At 41.5% G+C, this 13,338-nt stretch overlaps 1 protein-coding gene across 8 annotated transcripts in view; it reads right to left on the reverse strand.

Annotated features, from left to right (window-relative positions):
* OSBPL3 (oxysterol binding protein like 3) overlaps positions 1-13,338 on the reverse strand; it is a 911,347-nt gene that overhangs the window by 781,111 nt on the left and 116,898 nt on the right. The window lies entirely within an intron of this gene.

Below are 13,338 nucleotides of genomic sequence, written 5' to 3' on the forward strand. Positions count from 1 at the left end.
GTGAATTCTGTCCGAGTTGGTAACAGGTAACCGGTATTTACAGATTGTAAAACCAGACAGAGTAGCTTGCTGAGCTATACTTGGAACTTTCCTGCTGTAAGGGAAAGAAATAATAGCATAACCTGGGTATAATGGAGGGAAGGACCTACATGCCACATAAACTGGACAACCCTGCCTCATAATTTGTTTTTTTCCTGTCACATAATTCCAGTGGCCCTGCATATAACTAAAGCTTTTCCAATTACCTTCTTCCTCTGTCTGCAGCCAAAAAGGAAAATGTTGACATTTAGCATCCTAAATTTAAATCTGCCATGCTAATTCCAATAGAATACCACTTTCACCACCTCAACGCCAGAGTTGCTGGCTGGCTAACACAATTTTCAAAGCAAGATAGCCACGCAGGGGTAACGAGAGAAATAAACTAAAAGGGTCATCCAACCATCCTAAGAGTGTTCAAATAGTCCATAAGGATAATAAGTTGGCCTGAATCATTGACATAATTGCAATAAGGAGTGATGAATAAAACATATAGAATCATATAACCCAATAAAAACATTTATCAGAAATAAATATATGGTATTCAACTGTAATGCTCAGAACAATGCCTAGAGGACACTGCAATGAAAATAACATTTGTAAGAAACATTGTCATGTTACCATATAGTTAGCCCCTAGAGGGCATAAACATATGAAAAGAAAATGACAGAGTATTGCTGTGTAACAATATATTAAGCCCCTAGAGAGCATACTTCATTACACAATTTCAGGGCTAGCAAGCCTACTGCAATGGTAATACAAAAAAAAAAACAAAAAAAAAAAAACCCTTAAACACAAACTACCCGGCTGTTAAATTCTCTAGCCATGAGAGAGGTTAAAAAGAATGAGTGGAGGCAGGGGTTATTATTTTGGGGTCCCCACTAACTTAGTGGGGGGGGGCAGAGATTACCTTGACCAGTGGTCTCCAAACTTTTTAATGCAGCGCCTCCCCAACCAAAAAATAAAAATCATTTGCCCCCCCCCCGAATTTTTCACAATTATTTTATAAAGATGGCAATGTTCAAATATGACTAGATGTATTTAAACGCTGCAGTTAAGTATGGTTGCCTTTTTAAAAATGCAATAACATGTTTCTGCTTAAAACCAAACACTTATCTGTGTAATGCCTCTTTTGGGCAGAGCCTGCTGTGCCCCACTGGGATCACTTGAGGCCTCCCTAGGGGAGCTGCCCCCAGTTAGAAGACCCCTGATCTAGACAGAAAGAGCAGGATTTGGTGAAGGTTTTGAATGTGTCCCATTGTCCTAGGACATGTTGAGTTATGATCAAAAATATTTTGTGAAAAAGAAAATGCCCTGCAAAGCATTATGGAAGGACTGAGTGCAGCAAATATTGGAGTATCTTGATTGTAATGCTCAGAACAGCCCCTAGAGGACAACACAATAAAAATATCATTTGTACGAAACATGGCCATGTAACCATATAATTAGCCCCTAGAGGACATAACCACACGAAAATAGAACAGCACAAAGTAATGTATTGCAACCATATATTCAGCCACTAGAAGGTATAGTACCTTACACATTTTCAGGCCTAACACAATACTAAGACCCTTAGAACACAAACTACTCCAAGCTGTAAAACAAAAGTTCCAGCCATGAGGGAACTTAAAAGGGATTGAATGATGGGAGTGGTATTATTTTGGGGTCCCCACTGACATAGTGTGGGGACCCAGAGATGATCTAATCAGAGTGTGTCATGCTGAACGTTTTGGTGGTGATCCCATTGTCCTAAGAAAACCACAGGCTGAGTTACCGGCAAAAATGTTTTGAAAAAGAATGCTTGCAAAGCATTATGGGGTGACTTCTCCAAAGAGCAGTAAATATTATAGTTATTGCTTCCCGCAGTGTCAAGAGAGCCGCGTTGAGGATTTCTGTGTTTTTTTAGTAAAGCATTTATCTATGATAAGTGTTTTTGGGAAAGAGAGTGCGAAGGGAAGAACCAAAAGAAATTACTCTGATTAGGTAACTGTGTGAACAATGTGACCAGTGCTCCAATACCACTGATTTAGTTCAGTCGGTTTCTGAACTGTGAGCGCCATGGAGCACAAAGGAGAGAAAGACCAAAGAAAAAAAAAAAAAATGTTCAAACACTGAAGTATATCGGCAATCCTGCAATAATTCATGTAACAGGGTCAGACTGCCAGGCGATAACAAAACTACCCCAAGGTGGAACAAACGTAAAGCAATTACCAAGGACAAAGATTTTTGAAAGGCAAGCCCATTAACGAGTGAAAGTGATGGGCGTAGCTAAAAGCACACAATACTTACAACAGGTCAAAGCTCTTGGGCTCTCGACCTAAAAATGAGGAATAAGAAAAAATGCTTAATTATAGAAGTTAAGTTCTGACAGACCGGAGAAAACGCCATATTACCCAAAAATGAAATGAATTTGCAAACTGCTATACGAAAGACAGCAACAGCTGAGCACCTTCAATGTTTCCAAAAAGTCTACTGTGGGAAGGTTAGTAAATGTGCCCAAAAAATAAAGGAAGAACTCGGATTGCCAGAGCTTCATTTAATCTTCAAATGCAAAGTTAAATGAAAATGAAGCAAAAACACAATGTTTGGAACTTCTGTTTGCCAAAGAAAAACAACATAACCCAATTGTTGATGCAGGCCAGGTTTGTTTTCTTGAAATGATTTAAAAATATCAGCTTTATATAGTTCCACATTTAGTAAGCGATTATTCACATGTTGAAGAAGGCTGTTGCTACAAAAAACAACAAACACCCTTGTCTGGCTGATTCATAGTTTTGTGGTATCCAGCAGAGCAGCTGTAATTCGGTTTTATAGACAGCGCATTGTATATCTTCCAAAGCACAGAAAGTCTGCCCTGAGTAATTTTTTTCCAGATAGGCAAATATACTACAGAACACTGTACAAGACGTTATGGCACAGTGGCCTATACTAACAGGTCCGGACTGTCAATTCTGCTGTAACAGCATTATTTCCCAAGTAGGCTGCAGGTTATGGTGCTTCTTCCAGAGAAGGATAGTCGACAACAGGGGCGGCGCGGCACATCCCTGGCCAGGTGATGAAAAATAAAAACAATATTTTAAAATAATTTTATTTTTTATCTGCTGGCTCATCCAGCAGTACAGGGAGGGGAAGGGGTGGGCCACGGGAGTGAGGAAGAGGGAGAGTGCACCTAAGTGTGACTGTGTGTTTGGCTGGCAGTCTCAGATAGGCCAAACACACATGAGCACTTAGGTTTCTCCATCTAGGCTGTGCTGAACAGCAAGGCTGGAGAAACTCCATAGACCCCAGGGCTGTGACCGAGCAGCAGTCACTGATGCTCAGACCAATACTGATGCTGCTTTCATGCTACGTTTAGCATGAAAGCAGCACCAGGATTGCTGGGGGGCCTGTGTTGGTGTCCCAGCAGTGAATGCTGGGACCCCAGAAGAGGAGCGACAAGCGAGAAGGCAGGAGACATCAGGTGGCAGCAAAAAAAAGTATGCATTTTTTTGGGTGGGAGGGGGGGTTCCCACCTCCCCTTGAAATTTGTGGCGACCGCCGCTGGACAACAATCACACAACAATGTCGGATGGACCTTTTCAGTTGCTGCTCTCTGCAGGGAAAGACTGACTCAGACGTAACGCAAAATGATTGGACCCTCCTGTAGAAAGGGATGAGGGACCTGGCATGTCCCAGACTACACAGAGATTCATTGGTCTTGGGCTCAACGAAGGGGGGGAGGGGGAGGCCTGAACAGCAAGGTCCCCACCTCTACACTGTAGAGGCCTGCTCAGGAAAGCAGAATGGCTTTCCTGAGCGTTTAACTATTTCTTATTCCAAGCCATTGCACGCCTTTTTCAAGGTGCCCAATGGCATGGCTTAGAGTGTGAGGGGGGGCCCTTAAAAACAAGGAACCCTGCCTTCCCAACAACACAAGGGCCTCCGTCACACCCTAGACTGGCTTAAAAATTAAAGACCATGCCTGAGCCTGTGGATGGACTACCACTTTTGCAACCGATACTTCTATAGCTTTCCTTCGGAGCACAGGAACATGAGGCTAATGCCCGTGGCTCAGGCTCTCCTGTGAGCTGCCCACCATGCTTAAAAGCTTCTGCGTGAAGTCCATAATACGTTTCATCAACAATTCATGAAATACAAGCATGCATGTTAAATGCTCCCTTTCCCTTCCATGCCTTCAATATCGGAGATCAGCAGAACTCCAGTTCAAGAGAAAAGGGTAAATGGAACACATTTCTTTAGAAAACTTAAACGCCGATAGAGAAGCACTGAGTTTAAGGAGGTCTTGTATTCTCAATAATTGTGAAATACAGTTGAGGAGATTAATCACCAAAAATAATCCCGAAACAAGGATTCACCCTACTTCCTCCCTTCCTAGCAGAGGAGGGGTGTGGTTACTATTTCTACTGCACTCACGCACTGCATCAGGAGATTTAAGATTGTTTCCTTATTGTGTTACACAATGCTGTATTTCACCTCAGTAGGGCCTGTGCAACACACATACCAACAGACACATACACAGCAGCATGGTCATTCTTGTATTTCAGTGAGGTTTGCGAAGTAGCTTTACAAACCCCTGTATGTTTTGGCAAAACAACACTTTAATGCCATTACGAGGAGGCTATTGCATGGATGTGGGTGCAAGAATTCAGGTCATAGAGGATGAGGTTATAGGAAGCTTCACAAATCGTTGCTCTGCTAAAGAGTGCTTCCATTTTTAGGCATGCATGCTACAGTGTGTACAGAGGTAAACATGGTGCGTTGATGTGTTTTATTCAAACTGAGGTGGACAACGTATAGTCATATTCCTTGCAAAAGGGCCTGAAATGCACCCCAGAGCCTCTCAGTCCTAGCACAAGCTCCTTGATGCCCCACCCCCCGTTATGAGCTGCCACAGCAAACTAATAAATGAAGCTCTTGCCAGCAGGTAGACTTGGCATTAGGTACCCCTATGGCTGTGAAACGGTTCCCTCAGAACACCGAGCTTTATTTCCAGTTGGCCAGGCGCACCAGTAAGAAATGTTAGTACACCTCAGAGGCAGCTGCTGCTTGTCGCATGGAAAGGACCTGCCTAATCTAGTACTTTCTGGGGATGTAGCTGAACTCAGAGTTATGAATGACACGTTTAGCCACTGCCCACGGAAAGCATGAGGGCTAGACATAGCCCTTGCCTGTGAAGGTCTCCTATGCTCACTACAGAGTTCTAGTAAAGTGCTACACTGCCGACTTTTCTCACGAAATGTGCCTGCTGTATGCATGCTGTCCTTTTGCAGGGAATGCTATTGTCTAGGGTTCACGTTGCTAAGAAAATGAAGGTTTGCAATCCTTCATTTCCCTACGCTGAAAGTTAAATGTGTACTCTATTACAGTAAGCACAAAGCAAAAGATCTTGTTTAAAGAAACTGATAAGGTACTATTTGTTTTAACAAACATCAAATTTCCATCAGTAGTCGTGAAGGTTTTAAAATAATTTGATGGCCACCAAAAAGTGTCCCCCTTGACTATACATAATACTTATGAATAAGAAAACTCAACACAATGCTCCAGAAGGAGGTACACAGAAATGGACACACTGAATCAAACATAGCCTCCAAACCTTGACACAATATGCCTCCGTAACTGGTTGAGACTCGGATGACACATTCTAAATGAAAGCAGCATTCTAAATGAGGACTCTAGAGAGGGACACAACACTCCAGAGGATGCGCCCAGCAGTGGTGGTGGTCTACACAGCTTGACACATTACACCAGAAGACTACTCTAGAACTGGATGCAATTTAACATATGAATTTTTAAATAACTGGTCACTATAGCAGACCTTATCACCGATTTATACACTGTGCAATGGCAACATAATCTGATGATGCTGGTCGTGGTATAAACAAATCTGTGTGTATGCCAGAATCTTGCTCGAATATTGGCTATGCTGAACTAGTTCTGTGTGCATGAAAGAAGCTTGTATTGCTAAAGCCTGTGATATCTGGGTTCAGAAATCCGTTCAAACAGGACTATGTTTTTGTATGCGGGAGAGAACACCCATTTATTACTTACTAATGACCTGCTCCACAAAGTGTGTGTGTGTGTGTGTGTGTGTGTGTGTGTGTGTGTGTGTGTGTGTGTGTGTGTGTGTGTGTGTGTGTGTGTGTAAGATTGGTATAAACAACACACACACACACACACAACCCCCACCCAACCCCACCAACCCATCCCCAACACACCTTCCACCTCCCCAGCTTCCACCCCCCTTCTGACCACCCCACAGTTTTGGTGCAGAGCATGGCAACGAAGGTGCTGCTACTATGAGGTAGTCCTGGAGTAGTCATGAGCGCAGGATGATGCAGAGTTGCCAGATTCAATGGGTAATAACTGGTATGAATACATGTATATAAGTATGTATTCCTGACATGTATCTTACAATGAATCAGTAAGGATTGCTACTGTGTAAGTAACACCTTCTAGTCTGATTTTGTCAACTATGTGTAACTTATGGATTCAAATACATTGTTGAGCAGTATTTAAGTGCAGCGAAAACTAGGGCAGATGTTATGGATCGGACCTCTGAAGTTTTCAGGAGAACAGAAGAGTTTGAAGAAAGTATTAAGAGATGATCAGGTAGCAGTTATGCAGACATCCACCACAACATTTTTTTATATATCATTTGTTCCTGTGTTTTGACTTGCACCAGTATGTGGCATTGTGGGCACTTTAGATTCTTCTAAGTCTGTAGACATATGGGGGATAAAAAGAACAACGGTTCCTATGGGGGAAGTGTGAACCTCAACTTCCTTGGTAACCACATATAGCCACTAGAGAGATTTTTTTTTGTTTTTTTGTTTTTTTTACTAAAACCAAAGATTCGTTTTTTATTCAATTTCGTGATTCAGAAAGAGAACACAAATAGAGTTAGACTTTTCACTTTGGACAATTCGAAATAGCAAGGTGCTCCCAACACTGCAACAGTACAGTGAAAGTGAAAGTGAGACTGTTGAATAGCACTTGCGTACTTTAAATTCATCTAACATGTACAAAGGTAGTGACTGAAATGGATACATTGGTTGTCAAATTGTACTCTGAAAAAGAGTAAAATGTTCTAAATCAAATTAAAAAACAGTCCACTGGTGTTTTGTCGATGTTTCAACCCAACATGATCACTTATAAAAGGTCATCATCATGGCAGAGGGAGATAATTTGAAGCACCCAAAGGGTAGAGGTACTCCCATGGTATAGAAGGACCTTAGCAGTGCTTAATTTGTAACTAAAAAAGGTGCCGTTGCCCAAAGCCCTCCTCTTAAACACGCGGCTGCTGCAATTAAAGGTGGTAACACAGAATACGGAGGCAGCATACTCCTGAAGCCACCATGGGCCTCTTCAATCCATATAAAGCCGCTCGCTGCCTCTTTAGCTCACTCTAGCAGCTTTCTACTTTCTCCCTTTGTGACGCTTTTTTGTTTTTCCCTTCCTCCGTCTGTCCCTTATGTGTCTTTTGCTCACAGCAAATGCTTGAGGAAAAAGAATAAGCCCGGCCCTCAAAAATAAGTGCCGGTGCTCAGCACCGGAAACAACAAGCACAAATTAAGCACTAGTCCCCAGTATAGGAATGAATCAATAACAGCGGTGGGGGTGCAGGCACTCAATGCTAAAACAAGTGAGGAACACCTTTCCAGTTAAACATCATGATTGTGGTCTACGGTTCTAGCATTTCACTGAAAGGTGGACACACCATTGATGGACCAGTGTTTCAGACTGCGAGCTGATCATTAAAGGGGAATTGATCTATCAGAGGAAGAGGAAACAAAGGAACTTCAAAAAGGTGAGGATCTGGAACCACAGTCAGGGGATCAGTATTCCAATAACAATGACTGATCACCATAGGAAATCGGTTGTATCAGTAAAGGAGAGAACAATGGTCCTTCAAAGAGGCGAAGATAAGGAAACATGGTCAGGGGGGGATCAACGTTCCTAAATTGCTTGTCACCACCGTCCGGGATCTGTGATACGGTTTGGAAAAATGACCACATTTTAGAAAAGACCAAACCACATTGTCAGACTACCATCATGTGGAAAGAAAGGAAAAACACTTCCGAAGCATTACAGGGAGGATCCTTCAGTCTTGCTGCTAGCATGCGTGTCTACTATGATATATATGGCCGAGGAGAGCTGCATGTGTTATAGGCAGCTAAATTCTTCTCGAGGAAGAAAAAACAAATAGCAGCAGAAATGCAATGCGGGAAGCGCTAGTGTGTATTTACCACTTTAAAACAAATTTAAAATGAAAAATGAACTAAGTCATAGTCTTACAGGTTGAAAAGACTACAAAAGGCATGGGCAAAATACTCAGCCTTATGAAGTTGGAATCATATGTTATTGTTACTGGATAAACTATTATCCTGAGATCAACAAAAAAAAAAGGGGATATCTAGTAGTAGTAGCAAAGCGTGATGCTCTATGGAGTGTGTGCCAAAACTGGGGATAATAAACTCAAGATTCTGTCCACATCCAAGTCATGCAGGATTACATGTTCATGTTATAGGATAAACAGTAGTCCCGAGATCATTGAAACAAAAGGGGTGCTAAAGAGTACGTGTTACATTTGGGGACATCTCAAATGCACCACTGGCATGGAATTGAGCTGGGCGCTGTGGGTGTGTGCTGGAGATACGCACTGGCTGGATGTTACCCAGGGGTAAAAATGTGTTTGTCAATGATTCAAGATATAAATCTGTGTATAAGAGCTCATATGGAATGGTAAAGCATGACCAGCACGGGTAATGAACTATTACAAAGTAAAGTCTGGCATATTCGAGGAAAGAAAAGTTTCAGCCTGACATTTATACTCCAAAGAGATGCATAAATTACAGTTTTGAAATGAATTAAACAATAACCACTTGTCTCTACTCCTTTCCCATGTGGAAACCATGTGAAATGGAGTCCAGTTTCTCCATCCAAAGTAGCTCCTTCCATGATAGTGTATTTGACTTGCCTGATCGTGGAACCAGTGTTACACGGTCTTTCACTTGCTAGCATATGCCCTCCTCCGTGTGTTGTAGGAGCTGGAAGTGTTCACTAGGGGTGCATCTGCGACCCCACATTTTATCCTGCTTTGGTGTTGTAGGATCTGACACTTTACTTTCTGTGTAGTTTGTCTGATGTATATTAAATCACATGCGCATATTATAGCATAGATTACATCTTGGGTATTACAGTTGGTAAATGAGTTTAAAGTGAAATTCACATTACGATATACAAAAACATTAGTGTTGATACATTAACTACATGCTACACATTGGCCATGTTTGGAATAACCTGGCAAAGGAGATAGTCGTCACTGAGTTTCGGATCACCTTGGATGGTGGTGGTAGAGCAGCCTTCACTGGGGAATCCCTGGATCATTGCCTCTGTTATAAAACAACATCTGTTCGTCTTTTGTGGTGAGGTGGTCCTCGGCTAGTTTCCAATGTTTCGTTACGAGTATTTAATTTTGTTGTTTGCCGGATTAAACGTGCAGATGACTGCCCTAATGCAATAACAGTTTTTGCAACCGTAGGACACTTGAAGTTACTAACTTTCAAGTTCTTCTTGCAGTTTCAGTCTGGGATACATACCCTTACAACCAAGTTTCTTAAATTCCTTTCTTGTAGTGGGCTGTAGGAAGCCTGGGAAAAGCAAAAGAGCAAGAGCTCATGATTTGTATGAAACGTACAATATTGAACACTGCCAGTGATGAAGATGTGTACTAAATTTTCCAGGGAGAGAATCACTGTAAAGTTCATTAGCACACAGACAAAAGTACTATTCTACTGAAGCTGAAATAACAAGCATTGTCAAAGTAAATGCTTTTGTAAATTCTCGAGCCTCAAACAATGAGAAAAATTGGGTCTATTGGCTTTGAGAATGCTCGTTTTCTTTGGCCAAGAGCATGAACTTGAGTCTGTAACCACACATACCACTTCCCGAAGTAAGTCTCGGACTGATCTGCTTTTTTTTTTATTTATTTTTTTAAGTTTCTGCACCTTTCCTTATTTTGTGAGAGATAAATAATAAATTAAATGAGTTTCAACCAGGTTATGAAATGCAACACGGCTTTTAAGGGCCTTTAATAATACTCAATATGTTATAGTGCCTTGCCCTGAAAGTAGACATAACATTTATTACTGCTTTCAGGATTCAATTATTTTTGTGTTTAGGGACACTCGTTAGAATTTATATAATTGAGCAGTAAATGTCAAATTCCAGCAGAACAAACACAATACAACAATAAATATGCAAAGAATGGAACAGGACAGTGGAGTTGCAGGATAGAAAAAAAAATAAGCAGTGAGGTTTAGATGAAATTATGGTTTACATTAAAATACATAAGCTGAGCCCAGTCGTAAAACATGCACCTATGAACAATGGGAAGTAATTTTTCGTTTGTTCCTTTATGGATTCAATTATGTGTAGTTCAGCTTCTAAATGATCATACTCATGAAGGTCACCACCTACAGCTAGTTAGGAGTTTTAATGCACTGCCCACAGACCATTATACACATATTTTAATGGGAAAAAATAAAGATTACCAGATTCTAGTGTGCTGTAGGCTAAAGTTTACTGGGTAAATTGAAAGTTCTGCTAGGGCGAGGCAGATTTTACTGCTGATGAATGAGCAGCTCTGTAATGAAAACAAATACACTGCAATGTGTACATAAAGGCATGAATAAAAAATAGCCTCGTCATAATAATCGCTTTGAGGAAAGACTTGGCGGAGACAGCTAATTAGGGGTACACAGCAATGTGGAAACCGACACCCGCTGAGGAGCATGAATTCGCATTTATCACTGGCAAAGTGATGTCAACTAGTGCTCCTCCCCTTTTCCCCATACAATATTTACCATCATCACCCACGTTAGCAAACCTTATGTAACTTCCAGAGTGCAGAGTGTAGTTTTGAAAATATCCTCTGCACAGAGTTCAGTCAGCAGTAGGAAAGGGAAAGGAAACTAACGAAGAGAAAGGTTGTTTTTCAATCAGGTTTAGCAGAAACATTAAAGAAACGTACAGCAAACAATATATCTACCCTTTTTAAACTTCCAGTTCCTTAAACAAAAAAATCGCTTTTATACCTTAGTTTTTCACCTTGCCCTCGGGCGTTAACAACCATTTGCTTCTTTTAAGAAAAATGAGGGAAAAGCTAACTATACAGAAGAACTTGCGATAGCAGCGCGATGCTTAGGAAAGACCAACCGTGTCCTACTGTTCTATATCCAATTTAATATGTTTTACATTTTCTTCCAAGCAACTTGTGTGTCATACTGTCAGCAGCAAATAGAGGGCTCAACGTAGGCCAAACTAATCTAAAAAATAAAAAAATCTAAAGCTATCTGATACCACGTTCTGAACTGCTGCTTCTTGTCAGCCTATTATAACCTTAGGTCACACAGGTGCTCATTCCTTTTTAGGAATAGCAAAGCAGTGGCCAATCGCTGCTTTTCCAACGTGTTGGTTTGTATCTGGGCTTTTAACCACACCCAACGCACACCCATCACGATCACGCGTTCATGGGCTTGCCTTTCAAAAACCTCTCTTTTCATTGGTAAATGCTTTACATTTGTCCCTCCTTAGGGCGGTTTTGTTACAACCTTCACCATCGACCTTGTTACATGGGTAACTGCATGTTTGCCGATAACTTTGACTTCGAGCGAACTTCTTTTTCCTTTTCTGTGTCTCCTTCACATCCACGGCGCTTTGAATCCGCTTGCTTATGTCAACTGTTTTACTTTTTATTTTCAGTTTGTGTGGCAAGAAAAGTCCAGTTAGTAATTTACAACGTTAACAGCTCTAACTCGAACAAACGCTAGACCCATTGTAGTTCAAATGCTTGTTTTTTGTGTTGCCCTCCCTGCCATAAAGTTGGAGTTATTTTTATGACTCTGCCTCGAGGAGAGAAACTGATACAGCTGCCATAGTGTTGTTTGGAAATTGCTGGTTGTAATGCACGCTATGTTGTTGGTTTTTTAAACATGGCAGTCTTTTATTTTAGTGTCCCTGTGATAGCGAGATGTAGGTGTTTCACTGCAATTGAGTTAGGGTACACTGAACGGTCGCAGGCATGCAAACGTATTTAACAAGGCACTAACTAGAGAAACTGCAGAGGTATAGCAGCCTCTGTCCTCAATTCTCAGAGCGATTTGCGGAGAGAAAATGTGGTAATTTAGAATTATCAGGCTGTTGTGCAGTAAACGGCCATGTTTAAGTAGGGCTGTGATCGCCAGTATCCCAACACAGTCTATTTTACCACTACGCGATGATTTGTTTACATGCCACTAAGGATCACAGGAAGACTGTCAAACCTGCCATACTAGAAACGATGTACAGGGTGAATGGGGCAGGTTACTGACAGTCTCTTCAAGCACCAAGCTGTAGAGAATTCTGTGCTGCTATCCAGACAGATGCCGATTCAATGCTGCACTTAGTCAATTCAACCTAGAAAGCATCCAGTTTTAAACTGCAGATTCTACTAAATGTAACATTTAACCCTTATGAAAGTGCGTCCCCTTTCCTTTCAGTTTTGCAAATAACCACTGTATTATGATGTTGAGTGACATTAAATTTATTTATAATGCAAAATAGGCACTTTCTTCAAAATGCACCCATATGTAATAACTGGGCTCATTTAGTCTTTGGTGGGTGACCGGTGCTTGTGTTGTAAAACACATTCAGAACAGGCTGACCGCTGGAAGAATGGCTCTACTCTTCCTTAGTTTCTGTAGGACAAAACCCTACAGCCTGAGCTCCTGCTGGAAGCACAGGGATTGGAAAGCCTAGGGTTGACTTTGATTGGGCAAGCCTCTTTCTTGAGCGTTGTGGACTTGAGCGAATGGCGGGATTAAGCTGACAGTGCTGCTGTGTGCCTTGAGCCATTATGAAGCTGCAGTGTGAGGTGGAGGTTGTTAACCGTATGCTGCCCACTCATGGCATAAAGAACTGATGTCGGGCACACGTGCTGTCCATTGGCAGACAGCATTTGCAGACGAAGTCTGGGGGCAGGAGTGCTGCTGTCTACTTGATGAACACTTAAGGAAAATGGGGTCCAAGTAGAAAGTACGGGCTCACTCCAACATTGCTATCATGTTTTATAAACTTAAAGCTACATAGCTGTCGAGTTTTTGGTTTGCTTTTCTGTGTTGCTTCGTTTTCAGTGTGGTTGTGTGTGAGGCTTTTACACTTTACTGCAAGCAGAATAGTTTATCTCCTAGTAATTAGATTTATTTCTAATATATCCTGGTTGTGCAACATAATGGTCTGTAAGCAGTAAAAAAAAGCCGTTTA

Source organism: Pleurodeles waltl, chromosome 10 (assembly GCF_031143425.1).
Source record: "Pleurodeles waltl isolate 20211129_DDA chromosome 10, aPleWal1.hap1.20221129, whole genome shotgun sequence".
In the NCBI taxonomy this organism is placed as follows: Eukaryota; Metazoa; Chordata; class Amphibia; order Caudata; family Salamandridae; genus Pleurodeles; species Pleurodeles waltl.